General features: G+C 41.7%; 1 long non-coding RNA gene across 1 annotated transcript in view; it reads left to right on the forward strand.

Annotated features, from left to right (window-relative positions):
- Window positions 1-32: 32 nt before the first annotated feature.
- The window catches only part of LOC104991305, a 37,300-nt gene continuing 31,498 nt past the window's right edge, over window positions 33-5,834 (forward strand). Inside the window, exons 1-2 of the long non-coding RNA XR_825597.1 lie at window positions 33-317; window positions 1,335-1,388. This is a non-coding gene — a long non-coding RNA (uncharacterized LOC104991305). The remainder of the gene's footprint in view (window positions 318-1,334; window positions 1,389-5,834) is intronic.

Below are 5,834 nucleotides of genomic sequence, written 5' to 3' on the forward strand. Positions count from 1 at the left end.
CGGCCACAACTGCTGCGTTGGAGCCGCGCGAGGGGGATGCGGGGCCGGCCGAGGAGGCAGGACCCGCTGGGCCAGTGCTGCCGCCCGGGCTCCTAGGTCCGGAGCGAAGGGCTCCGCCTCCGAGATCGCCCCGCTGGCTCGCCCTGTGATGCAGTGAGCAGGGACCCACGGTTGGTGCAGACCATGCCCAGGGCGGGCATTCCCGACCCAAGGTCTTCTCGAGTGTCCGTTTTGTACCAGTCTTATTTGACCCCCTGCACAATCCTAGAGGGGTTTTGCTGCTGAGGAATCCCCCCGTGAAAGAAGAAAGGATATTGGTAAGGACAATTTGAACTCAACTTTGGCTCTTTCTGCTACACTTTTCTACCTCGTCTCGGTTTCAGGCTTCAGCAGGCCAGCTAAGAGAACTCAAACCTTAAGAGTTCATGTAAATGGAAGGAAAAGTTTATTAGTGAAGAATTTAAAGACAAAGTCTTATATTTCTGATATGGCTATAAAATAAAGAGGTTGAAGGGGGAGAAAAGGTGCCAGATGTTGGAGATTCGGGAGATTAGATTGTGAGAGTAGATTGCCATGTGAGAAAAATTAGAGGACAAGGTGATTTTTAAAAAAAAACAATTTGGTTGCAAGAAAAAAAAATCTTACTAGCATTAGCAAAACGAAGGTACATGTGTTCGTTTATTGTATTGTATGAACAGATATGATTACATAACCTAAAGGCAAGAAGTGAACCAGGTGCCATGAGAAACTCAGCAAGACAAAAAATCCAACTTTTTTGACCTTGTAAATATGGGGACATGGGTAATATCTAGAGAGACTGACGGGTTGGAGCAACCACCATAAACTGTTTTTTACAATCCTACTTGTGTTTCCCTGGTGGCTCACACTGTAAAGAATCTGCCAGCAATGCAGGAGACGTGGGTTCAGTCCCTGGGTTGGCAAGATCCCCTGGAGAAGGGAATGGCAGCTCACTCCAGTATTCTTGCCTGGAGAATTCCGTGGACAGAGGAGCCTGGTGGGCCATAGTCCATAGGGTTGCAAAGAGTTGGACACAACTTAACAACTAACACACACACACTCAGTCCTATTGAAGGTTGTTAAATGAACAAAAGTATTTGAGAACTAATTATTGGATTTTTCAAGATGGTGATACTGGCGGTTTGATGAAAAACATCTCTCAGGAAATTATGAAACAGTGAAAAATGAGCAGGTGTAGGATTAAATTTCCCTCAATTTTAAGCATCTGACTCAAGGACATAATTAGTACTTATTTGTCTCTGTATTTTCCTATAGAAAAGAAGCATTTATCTTCTCATTTCTCTCTTGTATCCTAGTGAAAAATGCCAGGAAATCATTTGTGGATAAGACAGGAAGCAAGAATGTTGGGGGTAAGAACTAAAGGCTACTTAAGCAAATGACTAAAATGTTGCAATTTCTTTTTAAAATTTATTTTTTTTTAATTGAAGGATAATTGCTTTATAGAATTTGTTGTTTTCTGTCAAGCAGCAGCATGAATCTAAATATAAAAGGAGAGGACTCTAAGCACCTCCATTATGAACTCCCCAAGTGAAAGAGAGGTAATGAGAGTGTCCTGAAATGATTATGTGATAATATCTGCATTCTCCACATGCCACCAGAAAGTTTCAACTATATTAAAGTTAAATAAAGCAAAAATTAGGAACCTATCAACTGTATTTAAATAACCCCAAACCACTGCAAGCTAGTCATACTCCCAAGAAAAATACTCTGAGTCTGGAACTAGGTATAAAAATCCCTTTTTTGGCATCTATAAATTATTTTAAGCTGAGCTGGTGATGACAGTGGTCCCAAATGAAATGGTCAGATTGTGGAAACAGTATTCAGGAAAATCTGCAGACCGTCCAGCATTGTGGACAGTGATCATGACGGCACTATGTTCTCGAAATCATCCTACAGACATAGCGCTGTTATCTCAATCAGCTCATCAAATCTAGCAGGTTACATCCTTTTTCATTAGCCACCCACATTTTTGGATTGTGGAACCAGACTAGGAATTAAACCAACAGGATTAAAGCTTGGTCCAGGAATGTTTCTGACACCTCAATTCTATTATTGCCTTCCCTTATTGAAGATCTACCTGACCTCAACAAGAATTGTACTAAGAGCCTTGCGTAAAGCAGACAATGAACCCAAGTTTCCACTCCTCAGTCCCAGTTTTATGATGTAAAGGTCTAGATCCCTAACCCCCTTTTCTGCGATCTGATATGGTTATTGAGATGGAATAAAGTGTTTCTGAGAATACATCTGTTCCTGGTCACGTTACTGTCCTGCTAATGAGAGCTACCATTACCTAAGAGTTTGGATCGCATTTAATTCTACTTTCCAGCTTCGGACAAGGTGGAGTAGATAGACTTTTCTCTGTTCCTGCCACTAGTTACGGCTAAAACTCTGGACAAAGAAGACTGAGAGATTCACAGGAGGCACAAGAGCTAGGGACCTTGAAACCCAAAGAATGACATGGTGGTGAGTTTCCTGGGGCATTTTATTTGTTTGTTTTTCTTCAAATCTCCAGAACTGGGTGCTCAAGAAGCCTGTAACCCAAAAACACCATTAAGCACAGACCAAAAAACAAAACAAAAACAAAAACAAGGAGAGCCTATTTTCTCAGCCGGGTTGTTGTTCAGTTGCTAAGATGTGTCTGCTGGAGAAGGCAATGGCGCCCACTCCAGTGTTCTTGCCTGGAGAGTCCCAGGGACGGGGGAGCCTGGTGGGCTGCCGTCTATGGGGTCGCACAGAGTCGGCCACGACTGAAGCGACTCAGCAGCAGCAGCTGTGTCTGACTGTTTGCAACCCCATGGACTGCAGCACGCCAGGCTCCACTGTCCTCCACTGTCTCCCAGAGTTTGCTCAAATCCATGTCTATTGAGTCAGTGATGCCATCTAATCGTCTCATCCTCTGCTACTCCCTTCTTTTGCTTCGGTCTCTCCCAGCATCAGGGTCTTTTCCATTTAGTCATCTCTTCACATCAGGTGGCCAGAGTATTGGACCTTCAGCTTCAGCATCAGTCCTTCCAATGAATATTCAGGGGTGATTTCCTTTAAGATTGAATGGTTTGATCTCCTTGCAGTCCAAGGGACTCTCAAGAGTCTTCTCCAACACAATTCAAAAGCATCAATTCTTCAGTGCTCAGCCTTCTTTATGGTCCAACTCCCATCTGTACATGACTACTAGAAAAACCATAACTTTGACTGTATAGACCTTTATTTGCAAAGTGGTGTCCACAGTACAACTGAAAATTACTCATCCAAAAAATAACCAGGAAAATCTCAACCTGCATGAGAAAAGACAATGAATAGATGCAAATAACAGAATTACACTGTTGTTAGAATTATCTGATAAGAGTTTTTAAGTAGCTGTTAGAAAAATGTAACAACAAGCAATTATGAACATACTTAAAAACAAGTTTATAGATAAAAATTCAAAGAAAAGAAATAGAGGAAATAGAGAAAACCAAATGGAAATTTTATAACTGAAAAATGCAATAACTGGAAAAAAAAACTCACTGGATGAGTTCAACGAGGGTATGGACAGGGCAAAGAAAAGAATCGATAAACTTTAAGTATACCAATAAAAATTATTCTGTGTGAGAGGAGATCCAGATGGCAGAGCAGAAGCAATGCAGCTCTTGGCCCCCAACAACCACATCAAAAATACATCTACATGTGGAGTACTTCTCACCAAAAGTAAACTGAAACTGGCAGAAAAACTCCTATTTAGCCAAGGCTATAGGGAGAAGCACACAAAGTCAGGTTTGAAGGGAGGAGAAGAGGGCGGGTCAGGATCCACGTCTCTAGGATGCCGGCGCCGAGAGAGAGGGGTCACACAGGCTCAGAGACCGTCTCTGGAAATGAGCAACTGAAACCACGAGTCGGGCACTCCAAACCGGGAGCCAGCCCAGGGAGGGCAAGTTCCCTTAGCACGTTTGAAAACCAGCTCCAGACTGGCAGTAGAGCCGAGAAAAACCTCCACTCTGCTCGTAAAGGGTGTTCACATGCTTACTTAATCATGGAACAAGGCAGACCAAGCATGTTGAAGCTGCCTGGGACCCTGACTGGCATCCCACAGCTGCCCCACTGTACATGGGGATCTAACCCAAGCACCCCACTCTGACCCCTCTTGCACTGCTCCGCGCTAGGGCAGAGGCTGTTGCTGTCAAGGAGAGAGTGCAGTTGTGGGGGATCATACCCTGGGATGAGGTAGGACGTACTCCAGGGAGGCAAGGATGGTTCAATATCTGCAAGTCAACCAATACGATACACTGCAATTTTTAAAAGGATAAAAATCACATGATATTTCAATATACATAGAAGAAGCATTTAACAACATTTAACACCAGTTCATGATAAAAATTTATCAAAATGGGTATAAAGGGAAGATAACTGAACATAATGGCCATTTTTGACAAAGCCACAGCTAACATCATATGTGATGGTGAAAAGCTAAAAGCTTATCATCTAAAATCAGGAATAAGACAAGGATATCCATTTTTACCACTTCTATTTAACATGGTATTGGAGATCCTAGCCACAGAAATCAGTCAAGAAAAAGAAAATGCACCCAAGCTGGAAAGGAAGAAGTAAAACTTACTATTTGCAGATGGCACGATGCTATATAGAGAAAACCCTAAATCTGCACCCAAAAACTATTAAAAATACTAAATGATTTCAGTAAAGTTGCAGGATACAAGATTAATATACATAAATCTAATTCTTTTTTGTGCATTAATAATGAACAATCAAAAAAAGAAAGGAAGAAAATTACATCAAAAAGAATATCTAGGAATAAACTTAACCAAGAAGGTGAAAGACCTATACTCTGAAAACTATGTTGATAAATGTTGATAAAAGAAATTGAAAATGATACAGAGAAATGGAAAGTTATAAAATGCTCTTGGATTTGTAATTTTAAAACTCTTAAAAACGAAATTGCCAGGCCTGGATATTTCACCAAAGAATTCTGCCAAATATTTTAAGAATGCTTGACACCAGTTCTTCATAATCTTTTTCAGAAAACGGAAGAGGAGGGAATGCTTCTTGGTTCTTCATAATCTTTTTCAGAAAACAGAAGAGGAGGGAGCACTTCTTGAATTACTTGAAGAGGCCAGTATGACTCTGATGCGACAACCAAAGACAGTACAGAAGAAGAAGACAATGGTTTTATCTGTAGGAGCCCCCAGTGTGGAGATTATCGAAGTGGAAATCACCTCAGTAGGTGAATAACTGAATAAACTATAGTCCCACAACAACTTAGATGGATTGCAAGGGCATTGAGCTGAATGGAAAAAGTCAGTCTCGAAAGTTACATGCTGAATTATTCAATTTATGTAACATTCTCAGAATGAGACAAGTGTAGAGATGGAAAGCGTACTAGTGACTTCCAGACGTTAAGGAAGTTGGAAGGAGAGTGATTATAGGGGTGTGGGATGAAGGATACCTTTGTAGTAATTTAAAAGTTCTGTTTCGTGATTATGGTGGTGGGAGACAGAAAAGCACACGTGACACCTTGGCGCAGCACATAAGCACACACCGAGCCAAGCCGTCTCCGCATTCTGGTCTGTAAGGCAGTGACGCAACCATCGGGAGCCTCCAGGTTCAGCACACACAGGACCTCTGTACTTTTTTGCAATCTATAATTAGTTGGAAATGAAAGTTTTTTTTGTTTTTTTTTTTAAATCCTTCGATCTTCTAAACTCAGACTTTAGAAAACAGTGTATTCCAGCTTCAGCAAGGAGCTAAAACTCTTGGCCACTGCAGTAGTGGGAAAAGTCCTGTCGAATGCAGGGTCCCCTTGCCTC

The sequence above is a fragment of the Bison bison genome, unplaced genomic scaffold (assembly GCF_000754665.1).
Source record: "Bison bison bison isolate TAMUID 2011002044 unplaced genomic scaffold, Bison_UMD1.0 scf7180017864185, whole genome shotgun sequence".
In the NCBI taxonomy this organism is placed as follows: domain Eukaryota; kingdom Metazoa; phylum Chordata; class Mammalia; order Artiodactyla; family Bovidae; genus Bison; species Bison bison.